Source organism: Adiantum capillus-veneris, chromosome 22, assembly GCF_014529385.1.
Source record: "Adiantum capillus-veneris isolate H3 chromosome 22, ASM1452938v2, whole genome shotgun sequence".
Classification (NCBI taxonomy): domain Eukaryota; kingdom Viridiplantae; phylum Streptophyta; class Polypodiopsida; order Polypodiales; family Pteridaceae; genus Adiantum; species Adiantum capillus-veneris.
Genome location: NC_140952.1, coordinates 135,019,510 through 135,032,737, shown reverse-complemented (window position 1 = coordinate 135,032,737; position 13,228 = coordinate 135,019,510). Strand labels below are relative to the sequence as shown.

The 13,228-nt window shown below is 43.9% G+C and overlaps 1 protein-coding gene across 1 annotated transcript in view; it reads left to right on the top strand.

Annotated features, from left to right (window-relative positions):
• The window catches only part of LOC147430272 (putative glycerol-3-phosphate transporter 1), an 81,768-nt gene extending 75,165 nt beyond the window's left edge, over positions 1-6,603 (top strand). The window contains exon 3 of the mRNA XM_086494764.1: positions 5,704-6,603. The gene's annotated coding sequence lies outside the window, so the exon portion shown is untranslated. The remainder of the gene's footprint in view (positions 1-5,703) is intronic.
• The last annotated feature ends 6,625 nt before the right edge of the window (positions 6,604-13,228 follow it).

The window sequence follows — 13,228 nt, the reverse complement described above, 5'->3', positions numbered from 1 at the left end:
GCCTTTTGCAAGGCTTCATGCAATCCTGCTTCAAACTTGCGCATCTTTTCCGAATCGTTAATCTTCTTGAATGGAGTGACTTTCAAGAGAACGTCCCAAAACCTATCCACATAGCGTGGAACAGTTTCGTTCTCCGATTGTGAAAGTAGATCCCATTCTTTCTTTACCTCTTCCTCATAGTCTGGAGGAAGGAACTGTGCGTAGAACTCCTTCTTGAAAGCAGTCCAATCTTGGGGTTTGCGATCTTCCAGGATAAGGGTTAACCACCAACTGTTGGCGGTGCCTTTCAGGTACATACTGACATGGCAAAGCTTGGATCTTTCTTTAAAATTCCCTTCAGCAAATGCAACTTCGAATTGGCGGATGAAAGCCAAAGCTTTGTCATTATCACGCCGTCCATTGTAGGTGTCGAATATTACATCCTTGTCTCTCGACTTGAATGTTTTCTGCCAGTGGTGCTTCTTCTTATGGTGTTCCTTCTTTCTATGCTTAGACTCCTTGAGTACAGGAGTCCTTTCCCTTGAATGCACTTCTTGCTGCAACGTGTAGTCCAGAAACATGTCCTCTAGAGCGACGATGTCATCCAGATCCTTCATGAAAGAGAACTGAGGGGAATCAGGGGGATCCTGCTCGTGAACCTTTGGATTAAACCGCACATGACGTTCTGAAGGTTTCCTCTGCCTCTCGTGCATGCGGGAGGTTCCAATCAAAGGATCTTTCCTTGGTTCTGGCGCCTTTGGGTTCTGCGGGATTTCTCCCAACCCCATCGGCACTTTCTCCTTCCCTTTCTCAAGAGTATGGAGAATCTTTTGGACTTCTGGATGGGAGAGAGCTTTTTGCAACTCTTCTACCTGCTGTTGAAGGAGAGAGAACTCTATCTCGCGTCCTCCCATTTTTGCAGTCTACCAAGAGTCGTCAATTCCTTAAGGAAGAGAGAGATGACCTTGCTCTGATACCACTATCACAAAAATACGGAAGCGTAAAATGACTTTTAATTGTACTTAAAATACTCAAGAGAATGAGAGAGAGAGAGAGAGAGAGAGAGAGAGAGAGAGAGAGAGAGAGCAAGCTTGAGACTTCATTGGGGACCAGAAGATGGGCTGGTCTCCCCCCATAAAGAGATTATCTTTATTTCTAAGGGAGAATCTTTACAAGCACAAGAACGGGGCAATAGCCCGTCCTCTATTCTTTCTTTTCTGCTTCTGACTGAGAGAGTGTGAAAGCTACTCTCTGAATACTGAGAGGATTTTCCCTCTGCCATGAGATTTTGGGAAGCTCTCGAAAACGAGAGTCTATCTTCCACAAAACTCAACAGAAGCTCTCGAAAATGAGAGTCTACCTTCCGCTAACTGAGTCTCTTTATGCATAATTATTCCTGCAACAAAAACAAGGGAGAAACACGCAAAATGCATGCACACATGCTTGCTGTAATTTTCTGCACATAACCTGAAAATGTTACCTGAGCACCTTCTAAAGCCGAAATAGAGACCTTTTCCGCGATGGAATTGCACGAAACTTTGTGTACATGTAGTGTAGGTAAAGAAGAACTAGATTCTATATGTATTTTGCTGAAATTCACCCTAAAGGAGGTGATTAAGGGCTGAAAACAGAGAATTTACAGCCGCCACACTCTACGAAGAGAGTGCCTACTGCAACTTCTCGCGATGAAACTTCACCAAAAGCTGGCTATGGCTATGAGAACCCTTGTTCTAGACAATGGAAGCACGAGGCCACCACATATGTCGCAAGGAGCTGTTCTCAAGCTTCCATGGAGGGCTCCAATGCGTAGAGTATACTCACAATAGGGGGGGTAGGAGCACTGCCAACACTGAAAATGGGGGAGGGGGGGCTCCTAAATAGCCATCAGGGAGAGTGGGCGCTAGGAAGAGAGAGAGGGTGAGAGTGAGAGTGAGAGTGAGAGTGAGAGAGAGTTAGCTTGCATTGGTAAGTGTGCCACTTGGCACACTTACTTATTAATAACTTAAAAAACCCTTCAATTTTCACTTTTAAAAATCCCTAGGCTATTAATGAAATGTGCAAATTAACTCACAACTGCACACACAGATGCTACTAATGAAATTGTTAGTTGCTCCCCAATGCAATGCCGTACCGACACTGCTCTGGCATTACCTGTTTGCACTTGTCCGGTCATTTGGTCCGGCATAGACAATTTAAAAATACATTAACTGAGTTATCCTAAGGCTGTAAAATGATTCAGGCCTTAGGGTTATTATTCTAAGGACCTCATCTCATTCCTGTGCTTGCACTAGCGCGCGTTATTTTCTGAGCCTGAAATCTGAGGCCACTATCTACCCCTTCATTGAAGACCCGATTTCCCAATCACTAGGGCTTTAGGGTATGTTTCTGCTATGGTCTCCCTGAGGTGCTCTGGCCCAAACATGGGCGCACCTGAGGCCCCAGAAACGGCTAGATCTATTTTGATGTGCACACAACTAATTAGATAATTCTTTTCTCGTAAATAAATTAATTATTTACAAAGTCTGACATAGTTACAATGCCTTCGGCAAGACGATCACCCTTCAGCATAGGGGCAAAACTCATGTTTTGGATGTAAAGCTCAAAGGGGAGTCTGTCCCTATTGTATCTACTTCGGCTATCACTTCTGTAATAAAGAATCATCTTTCTGTGTACTTGATTTTTGCATGTGATGTCTCAGATAATTGTCAGTCAAATTTATTTGTGTTAGACAGAGAAAGGTCAGCATTTTTGCACAAGTTTAGTGACTGTTTTTCTGATATATTACCGTCACAATTGCCGCCAGAGAGACCTGAGGACCATCGGATAGATTTGGTGCCATGGTGGAGCCCACCAAATAGACCTTCCTACAGGGTTAGTGCGGCGCAACAGAAAGAGATTATGGGCCAGGTTGAGGAGTTATTAGAGAAGGGGCTGATCCAGCCTAGTTCTTCACCCTTTTGCTCCCCAAAGCTCCTAGTGCAGAAAAAGGATGGCTCATGGCGCATGTGTATTGATAATCGTGCGTTGAATAAGAATACCATCAATAATAGGTTTCCTATTCCTAGGATTGATGGTATTCTCGATCGTTTAGGGAGTGCTGTAATTTTCAGCAGGATAGACCTTAAAGAGTGGGTAGACCTTAAAGAGTGGGTACCATCAGATTCATATGAGGCTAGAGGATGTGCACAAGACTGCGTTCAGAACGACATTTGGTCTTTATGAGTTTCTAGTGATGCCGTTTGGGCTAACAAATGCTTCTGCCACGTTGAACAGAATGATGGACCGGATTTTCTGCTCGCATCAACAGTGTTGGGACGTTCTTCGATGACATGATAGTCTATTCGAAGAATGAAGAGGGGCATAGGCGTCACTTGTGTCACAAACTGTTGACGTGTCAAAGCCTAAAGAATGGAGTCAACTTACAGATGCCGGCCGGGGGGTCTATGTAACAGACTTGGACAGTCCAAGTCAAGAATCAATCGCGACAGCACCAAATAACCACTTCAAAACAATTCACAGATCACAATAGATTTGCACTGGCCCGGCGGAGTTACGTGCCTAGAGATATTGGCCCCAAAGACTAGCGCCCATTTCGGTATTTCTTTATGTATTAATCACTGTCAAAGTACAAAGAGCGGTTAGGGTTTCACTCTTAGACTCCGCGTCCACATGCTCTGAGAAGTGAGCCCTAATCCGCGTATTTAAATGTTACAAGGGATGCCCAAAAGCAGAGCCCCAAAAGCTTGAAAGCAAAAGCAGATTCTCTCTCTCTCTCTCTCTCAATGAGAGCAAAAATAAAGCAAGTTCTCTATCTTTCTCTCAAAGTGTAGCCACAAAAAAAAAAAAGCCCAAAAGCTGGATTTGCGTCGCCCTTGCAGCTTTTTTTCAGCTCCGCTTTTTTCTGCCGCAAATTCCGGAATCTTCCGTACACTGTTGCCACGTGGCATTGGCGCCAAAATTAGGGTTTTCAGCCACTTAGGGTTTCAGCCAGCAGTGAGGGTTAGGGTTTCCAGAAATTAGGGTTTTTGTAAAATTAGGGTTTTCGGCAAAAATTAGGGTTTGCAGGATTTTTAGGGTTTCTGCTGTCGGTAGCCACGTCATCACTTTGTGACATACCCCCCTCTTGAAAGCATTGTAATCGACCGCGATTACGCCAAATCGACAGTCACATCACCAGACATCACAAGACATCACCAGACATCACAGGACATAGAGAAAGGGGACTATCCTTTGGGTGCTGCATAAACTGATGTACTCGGGGGAAAGTAGCAAATAGCTAGATAGAGGTATCTGCCTGTCTCTGCTTTCAGTCTCACCCACATGTACCTAGCCTGCTCGTCCCTACGGGCTATGTGTATTAGTGGCTGCAGAGATCCTCTCTAAATAACACTGCCACTCCCCCCGAGCCCCGCCCTTTGTGCTCTGAGCGTGTCTCCTGTCTGTAGGCTGTCTCCCACCTGTATCCACTGATGTGAGGCATGGATTGCCCAGGGGCCTGGTGTGTCTCAGAGTAAAAGATGATGTCTCTTCCAGTAAAGCTATCCTCAAAAGCTCCCACATCAAGATGCATAGATCCATTGCAGTTCCAGGCAGCTACTTTGAGTGTGGTCCCATAAGTCTCGCATCGTCATGTGGAGCGTCGCTCTAGTATTACCACTTTTCTGTCTCGGTAAAAAGCGATCTTGCCTTTTCCCCTTGCCGCTCTAATCTCCGGCATTACTTCCTGCATATGAGCGATCTGCGAGAGGGTGAGATCATCCCCGAGAAAGATGCAAGTCTCTTTAAGAGTTGGTCTTTTCTTCAAGAAGGACTTCTTCGCTTCCATGGAGGGAAAACGGAGGATGAGTGCTCTTTCTTTTGAGGTTTCTCCACTGCTTGCATTTTTCTTTATGTTGCCCACTCTCCATGCCCTTGTGTGCGTCGGTTCATGAATCCCCATCAAGGCTGTGAGTTATTTTACTTCTTCGTCCACATTGCCTTTGTCTTTAAGACCGCAAATTCTCACATGTAAAGCGCGCACCCTTCTTCTCTGTTCCTCCTCTAGTGTCTGATTAATGATGTTGTTGGGTGTGGACGTGGGCGTTATCTCCTTGCCTTTTCCTTTCTTGGCCACCTTGATTCATTTCTCGGCTTCGTCCGCCTTCTGTTGAGTTTTGGTAAGAACATCCACCCAAGAAGTCGTCATTTCTTTGTGCTGCTCTTCTCCCTCTTTGATGGCCCGCACTTGCTCCTTGATCGTGTTAATTTCTTCGATTACTGAGGGTTGCAGTTCGCCCTCTTCCAGTGTGTTTCTTGATCGTGCTTCGGCGAGATCTTTCTTGAGTGACGCGATCTCTTCCTCTTGGGTTGTCACTCGGTCTTCCAGCGTGCTTATCTTGCTCTCTTGGATCAGCACGCGTCCTTGGAGTATGTTTATTGTACCCCAGAGATTGCGGTTCATCTTGGTAATGATCTCCGTCATTTCCTCTTTGCATTTTTGAATGGCATCCTCTAGGGGGTCGGCTTTATCGTTCATCTTCCTCATGCTTGATCGCCGTCCGCAAGGGGGTGGCGGGGGGGAGAGAGAGGGGGGGGAGGGGGTGGCGGGGGGGGGGGGGAGAGGGGGGAGGGGGGAGGGGGGGGCGGCGGGTGGGGTAGAGAGAGAGAGAGAGAGAGAGAGAGAGAGAGAGAGAGATTTTTCGTTTTCCAGATTATGAAATGAGAGAGAGACCTTTTGTTTTCCAGATTATGAAATGGGACATGAGCAGAACTTTGGAGAATACATTATGTCAAAACCAGGGTTTTACTTTACAGCTTTAAATGAAAGAATGTTCCCAGGAGGAGCTCCATTGATTGCCATGAATTGTCTCAATTGGAAGTGTGATTGCGTCAGATGTAACATAACAGAAGCAAGCTAATCAGCTTTGAGTTTTGTCCTGTTCCATGCATCTGCTGTCATTTAATACTCACCAGGCGAGTGTTCTTTATTCATACAGAAGTTCAGAGAAATCTTGCTCTTGATAGGTGGACCACACATAGGAAATGCACTTTCCTTTTATTTATCCACTCAATTATACCTGTGGAGGTTTCGCAACCCTGCTTGACGCCAGTGAAATATGACTGTTATTTCGAATTGTAATTCTGGTTTTTAACAGTGAGCCTCCAAAGCAGGTCATTTGAGTAATGCCTCCTCAGTATACATCATTCATCTAGTATGCAATCTCAGTGTAGGAAATTTTTTGTAGGCCATGAACACAGCAGTTGAAGGGTATTGACACGGTGATACAGAACGAATACATTGTAAGGTTCTCATTGTTTTCGTGCCTTCATGGCATTTACAGTCTTTGAGCAATTATCATCCATATTGTGAAGGAGCTGACAAGGGGGTGCACAGCTTTTTCCATCCTTTGCCATTTTTGTTACAGTAGAAAATTGTTGGATATTCCCAGAATGGAGAAAGCTCAGAGGGTTCAGCACAAAGCTGTTGCCTTGAATGGCAGTGCTTGTGCCATTGACAGCAGAACATTTACTCCTTTGCTTTCCAGAGGAGCTGAAGATATAAGTATAGCTTGCAGGAATATACTTGAATTTCTTTCCTTGTGTAACATGTAGCTTGCTGATGAAAATTTGTTCGTCGCTTTTTTCTGTGTTACGTGCCCACATTATGTTTTTTTTTGTTTCTTTGCGTTTGGGAGCACATGAAGGGGACCACTCAAGTGGGCTGGTGGATTTTCCATCATGGTGTCTTCATTTTGGGAGCACACACTCAAGTGGGTCGGGCGGGGGTCACATATCATGCAAACTGGGATAGCATGATATAGTGTGTGTTTGAATAGTGGTAGGAACATGGCAGGGTTCTCTTCCTTGCAATGTAAGCAAATTAAACGAACCTGAGGTCAGAGAGACAATGCACAATGGGGTACCTCATTGCTGGGACGTACTGCGAGCCAAATGTGGCCATGGTCATCGTCAAAGATTGTGTGAATGTGTGTGCCAGCTATCGGTGCGTGGACGAGATCTAAGGGTGTCTATGGGCCATGTACACGTGTGTACTGGCATATGATGGTGGATGTAAGCAACTATGGGCTGTATGTGTGCATGTGTCATATGTGTGTGTACGGGTGTATGATGGGGTGTAAGGGCGTGTCCGCACGGCCAGGGTTGCACCCCCACCTGTAACGTCAGCGAATGTTGCCCATGAAACTCAACTCTGCCAAAATTGGCAGAGTTGAGAGATGCCCTGTTCTACTCCTGGCCTCTTCGAAACAGGGTTGCACGATCCAACAGCTCCTTGACAAAATTGCTGATGCACGGCAGGGATAGAACCCCCCCGCTGTGCGAATCCACCCTAAGCAACTATGGGGTGTATGTGTGCAGGGGGAGAGAGTGAACGGCCAACAACCTTCAAGCGATTAGGGGGCTCAATTATTGGCGTGAAAAGCTGTTTGGACCATGTTAGGTTGAAGGGGCCAGTAGTGGGCCACGTAAGAAGAGGCACATGTAGCTCTCCTCTCCAAGCTCAATTTTCAGCGATGGAAAGCTCATTAGATGCGCAATGTCGAGAGTTTTAAGATGATTATAAATTTTGTATCTGAAGAATGTGTGCGCTAAAAAAATATTTTTTTATCAATCATGTGTAACAAAAAAGGGGCCCAAAGGAGAGATTGATCTACCCCCCAAACGAGAGAAAAAGGAGCAAACAAGGATTGAAACCAAGTGCTAACCAATAGCATCACAAATGATGTAAACGCTAGACCTCCACTTTTTTGTCTCTCTATTGGGTGAGGTTGTTTCTTATATTGGTGAAAGTTTATCTTTGGGGGCCGTCCACCTATTGGCCCCTTTATCCTAGAGACCTTCTCTCTCTCTCTCTCTCTCTCTCTCTCTCTCTCTCTCTCTCTTACTCTTACAACGTCCATGTGTGCAAGATTAGGAATTGTGCTAGTTACTCCTTGATCATTTCTTCATCAATTGGGTTGCATGCGCATCTTAAGAGAGAGAGAGAGAGAGATGTGAGGTATTTTTGTTTTGGAATAGAGGTGTGTGTGTGTGTGAGAGAGAGAGAGAGAGAGAGAGAGAGAGAGAGAGAGAGAGAGAGAGTGGATCCATGACACTATCTAACATGAGTCTCAATGACTTGGTGGCGGTGGGATCGACGACGAACGCTATTGTGCATGAATCTTGAGGAAGCGACACAATTGCCACAAAGTCAACGCGATGGCTTGTCCGGCTCAGGCCCACCCAGGACGTCGCACACGGTACCACAATGGCCTAACCACGGGCTCGCGTGGGGTTTCTTGTCCCCAAGGCCATTCCATTCCTTTATAAAGTAAACTAGAACAATGGGAAAAGTAAACACAAACAAAAGAAAGTAAACATGGATAAAAAAAGTAGACACGAACAAATTGGACGATGTTCGAGCTTCACGAAATGAGTTTCACTTCAATGCCGTTGATCCCATCGCTTGCACTTCATTCAATATCCCGTGTCAAATAGTGCCGAGGGTAGTGGATGAGAGAGAAACGAGTTTTTTTAATAAAATTGAGTAAAGAGTGAGTGAGAAGGAGATAAGAGAGGTGTGCGTGTGGTGTGAGTGGTGGGTGTGAGGTATGGAATGTTTTTTTTCTTGCCTTCTTTTTAATTTCTTTTAAAAATCCAATTATTAAAAGAACTGACTCGGTTTGAAATTTTTACCCAAAAAAATGTCCGAAGGCTTTCTAAAAAACCGTGATCACTAGGGAGGCCATCTAGCACCATCACTCATCTAAAATTATGCAAAATCTTGCAAATTAATTAAATTAATTAGTAATTGGTGTGATTCATAACCAATTATTTGTACTAGCTAATTAATTAGTAATAATTTGTAATTTTTTTGTCATTATATTGGCGTGAAATTGAAAATTTTGAATTCATTATCAACAACTTAATTGCCTATTTGATTGATTAAAAGCTCTCACATGGAGATAAAAATTTCCATCTTCTCAATTCCAATTAGCCACATGCATGTGTATGCCCTCATGTACTCAAAACACAGCTCCACCTAGAAGCCACAAATCCAAATCACATGATCAGAAAGATGTTTACATAAACTAAGCACACGATTATGTTAACCATACCTCTAGATCTTCAAGTTATATGCGCACATGATTAGTGTAATTAGTGAGAAAGAAGAGAAAAAATCAAGAAATTTACAAACTCATCAAGCATTCTACTCCTAATCATGCATTCCTAATCACTATCAACCCTACTAATTAATGATTAATAACCCTTCTACTCATTAATGTCTCCTTTTGCTTAGGCACTCAATCCCTCGCAACGGTGCCATTGTTAGGGGTCACACATAGTGCACAATCCACTAACATAACGTCAATTCGTGGATTGAAACTTGGCTAGAGCATGGAGGCGTGGCATCACATGATATGCAAGAAGAGGACTCTCAAGAGAAAAAAATGGAGATTAGAGAAGAGGAAAAGGCCAACGAGAGAAGCCTACACGCATGCCGCGCGCGTGCGCACACACACACACACACACTTCAATCTACCACTCAACCCTTCTGATCACATGGACAATGACTCTAATCTCTCACTAATCACTAATCACCCTTTAATCATGCACACTCATGCGTATGGAAACCTAGATTAGAGAAATGCAATTGTCCTAATGTTGCATAATCCTATTCTATTCACACACTCCAACCATGCAAGACTCAACACATATATTGTAATCAAGCACACATAAAGAGGAAAGAGCATGGTCCGTGAGTAATTAGAGAGAAAATGATTAATGCTAATTAGATACTAATTAGTCACAAATAAAAGAGTCATTAACACATAGAGAAAGAAGAGGAAAGTGAAGAGAGACTTAGCTTTGCATTCGGCCTTCAATGTTTGCTACACAATGTGAGGAAAGCTCCAGCCATCTTCTTCTCTACTCTCTATCTTCTCTAGCTCTTCAAAGATGATCAAAAGTAAGCATGTTTTTAATTATATACCTAGGGTCTCTAAACATGGGAGTGAAATCTACACACCTAGACTCATCAGGCTCATCTAATGGACTCATCGGGTGGTGAAAATACAACTTGAAACACATGTGAGCTCGACACAATACACATAATGATCCAAAAAATTATGGAGATGCTTGGGAACATAGAGTGCATGCACACATACATGATTTTTTCAGTCGATATCATCCCCTGACTCTTTGGTCTAAAGACCCACTCTGACTCCTTGTCTTGGGTCCTCAACAAAGGCTCCACTACAATCCTATAGACCAAAGGGTTTTTTTTCCAATGTGCTTCACTCCGTAGGCCAACGGCTTGAGCTCCTTGTGATGGGCATGGACTTAGACATAGGACACGGCTCCAATTTGGTTGTTTGACTAGCTCTATCTTGGGCCCCTTGGTCTCAAAGTTTCACCTCTCTTATGCTCAAGGCAATGCTGAGGTCTGTTTATTAAGGTGCCACCCTGGCTCTTATGGTGTACATTGTTGTGCTGCTATCAAAAGCACCACACTGCCTTGATGCTTTGTGAGGGCTCTACCTTGATTATGTTATGCTCTGCATCACTCTGGCCATTTGGTTTGCACCAATGCACTCTTTTGGCTACACATTGCCCCAATGCAGTGCCTCCATGGCACTACCCTCTTGTGATGGTTATTGACTTGGTATGCTCCAAATTGATGTCTTTTTTATGGTCTTTGGTGGTACCCTGTTCCCTTTTTCTTTGTGACCAATGGTGCCATCCTGGTTTGTTTAAAGTGTCACCCAGACCCTTTTTTGTGGAAGCTCCATGCCTTATGAAAATGACACTTGTGGATCCTTGGAAAATAGCACCGAAATCATGTGGTGCCTTCGATGTGCCGTCAGTGCTATCTTGAATTGCCATCCCATTGGTCTGCACATAGGGCTCCACCCCAATTTGCATTCAAAGCGGCACCACTCTGACCCCACTCCAAAATCTCCACCTGATATGTTCCGCTTCGGCCTCGCTTGTGATGTCATCGGATCGATGGCTTTGATGTGGTGCACTTTGAACCAGCTTCAATGTTAGGCTCTACTTGATGTGGCTCCTTCTCTCAAGCTCCATTGCCTTGTCACCAAAGACCACATCTTAGCTCTCTCAAAAGCATCATCTGACACTGAGTTGAGATATGCCCCATTGCATTCTATGGGCTATAGCACTGCTCATCAGGCTCTCTACAAGTACCACTCTAGTGATGTTTTAAAAATCTAACCCTAAGCACTACCAGTCACCTGGCAGGCAAGATCTCTGCTCGACCTCAATGATGTGTGAGCACCACTCCGATGTGTACTTTCCGACACTTGAGAAAAAGGAAGAGAGGAAGAGAGACAGAGGGAGAAAGAGAATTACCTGGATGCACTCAATTCTCCAAATTTCTTCTCCAAGAGACTACTTGCTCTTGTTTAGGTGTAGAAGAGTGAAAAATCACCTTCTTAAAAGTTATCTTAGCAAATTTTGGCATTTGCAAAAGCCTCATTATGCTCTAGATGTGCCGACTCATGGTATGCTTGTATCAACCACTTTGAACCTTTTAAGACGACACTAGGCTTATATGCATGATGCACAAACTTAGTGATTTTTGGATATACCACAACATTCCTATAATGTGAATTGCAACTAAGAGCATGTATGCAGATGCTTTAGATGAATCTAATGAGATGCATGCATGAACCTAGCCAAGATTATGCGTGTAAATATGTTGCTCTTACAATAGATGCTCTAATGTGGAATATTGGCGTCTCTCATATTTCTGCCTAAAATGATCATGTGTAACTAGATGCATAATCTACAAGATGGTTATTCTCATGCCAGTTATACTAATTTGTGTGTGATCCAAAGTCAATGATAGGATGCAAGCTCTTCTCTAGAATCCCAAAATTCTCCAAAACCCCAAAAAAGTATGCAAAAACTCCAACTCTTCATTCAAGCACTTGATGACTCTTAAATGCAATTCCATGCACTTGCCATGCACAACAATTGATATTCACAACTTCAAACCTGCAATATGATCCCTATCTAGCCTATGGCTAGATTATTTCAAAAAGTTTTTTTAAAAAAAGAAACAAATACATAAACAAAAAATGAAATCAAATAGATTCCCAAGCTAGATTCTAACTACAAAACCCAAGCATCTCATGTGGACACAACCTTGCAAACATAGGTCATAACTAAGTTGTGATCGTTGCTCATGTTAAGTATGGAGCCTGATTTACCCTTGTAATTTTCTGTGGTAAAAACGCACATTTGTAAGGCCCCCATTATGAGGAGAAGCCATCGTGCGTGAAGGAAAATCACTCACCGGAAACCAAAATTTTCACAGTTAAAAATTACGGGCAACTTTAGGGGCCGCCCCCGAGACTTTTTTTTTCCCTCACCGGAATATTATGGCCGGACGGTGCGGCCGGGAAACAACTGTCGGTTGGCCGGTGGCCAGTAGTCAATGGCCGGTGGCCGGTGGCCGAATTCAAAAGCGGACTTGTCTTCTCAAGGGCGGCCACACATGGGCGGATTGGGGGGTCCGATTTGGACTTATCTACACAAGGGCGGCTACACATGGCTGCCTCTCATGAGAGAGGGCAACCCTTTTGGCCTATAAAAAGAGTCCATTTCTACACACATTTCATAGTGTGACATTGATGCAACAAGGTGAGTGTGAGGTGGTGAGAGTGAAGCAAGGCGAGAGCTCCATTAAGGGTATAATCCCTTTGCAAACTACTTCTTCTTTTGAAGTACTAAAGCCATTGAGTGGCTGCTTTCCCGTGGACGTAGCCCACATTGGGTGAACCACGTATATCGTGTGTACTCTCTCTCTCTCTCTCTCTCTATACTCTATAATTTCGTGTATGTAAATCTGACTCTCTCCATTAAGTAATCTACTCAATTATCTATTTAGCTACGTCTTATTTCCTAACAACTGGTATCAGAGCAAGGTTTGCTCGTAGCTAAATTATCTCAAGGAAAGGATTCCTTGAATTGAGTGGGAGTTATGGCGGAGGAAGGGAAGCTTAAGATTGAGAAGTTTAACGGCAAAAAATACCAACATTGGAAGATGCAGATTGAAGACTATCTCTACCAAAAGGACCTCTATTTGCCACTAGGCGGTCTTGTGAAGAAGCCCGCAACAATGGCAGATGAAGCATGGATTGTCCTTGATCGAAAGGCACTGGGAACAATCCGGTTAAGCTGAAGACCACGGAGGACTTAATGAAGTCACTTGACGACTTCTACGAGAAACCATCGGCATCCAATA